This window comes from Propithecus coquereli, unplaced genomic scaffold (assembly GCF_000956105.1).
Source record: "Propithecus coquereli isolate 6110/MARCELLA unplaced genomic scaffold, Pcoq_1.0 Scaffold1726, whole genome shotgun sequence".
In the NCBI taxonomy this organism is placed as follows: domain Eukaryota; kingdom Metazoa; phylum Chordata; class Mammalia; order Primates; family Indriidae; genus Propithecus; species Propithecus coquereli.
Genome location: NW_012141925.1, coordinates 1 through 724, shown reverse-complemented (window position 1 = coordinate 724; position 724 = coordinate 1). Strand labels below are relative to the sequence as shown.

Genomic DNA, 724 nt, shown 5'->3' with positions numbered 1-724 from the left:
AGGCCCACAAGGGAGCTGCTCCTCTGGCTGGGCGATGCTCCAGCTGGGAGTGCACGTGAGGCAGGCCTCAGCGGCTGGGCACGTTCTGAGGCGGCGTCTGAACACTGACAGCTGCCGCCTGGGAACCAGAGCCTGGAGGATGCAGAACTGAGCGCTGTAGCTGCTGTTGCATCATTGCCAGATGCAGCAGTGTCCCAGGTCAAGGATTTAAGAGAGGGTGACTAGCAGCAGGTAAATGGTAAAAGGGCTGACCCAGGATTCCTTATAAATGAGTCAGGTCCATCCCAGAAGGAAGCACACCACAAACTTGGAAGATGTTGTGGATGTACTCCTTGGGCCAGCATCCTTTGCACAAACCCTGGGTGAAGCTGGTGAGCAGGCCAAATGGTAGGGACATGGGGGACAAGGGGAACCTGGTGGGCAGGGTGGAGAAAAGGTGTTCCTGGAACTGGGGATGCCACGGTGGGTGTTTTTCTCCCAGTTGCTTTAGCTTGATAACCTCGTTCTTTGGTGTAATGGTCGATCTGGGACAGTGGAGTAGAATATGAGTACCGCTGTAACATTGACAGTTTGGGATTTGTAGTGGGAGAAGAGTCTCGATCGACATTGGGTACAGAGTTGGATGACAGGAGTTTTTCTTCATTGGCCTTTTGAGTATCCTCTTTACTATCACCAAGAGCTGTTTCTCCAGATACTGGCTCCTCCTTGCTTTTCTCTTTGCTCT

The 724-nt window shown here is 52.6% G+C and overlaps 1 pseudogene; it reads right to left on the bottom strand.

Moving 5' to 3' along the window:
* The window catches only part of LOC105808422, a 2,693-nt pseudogene extending 1,974 nt beyond the window's left edge, over positions 1-719 (bottom strand).
* Positions 720-724: the final 5 nt, after the last annotated feature.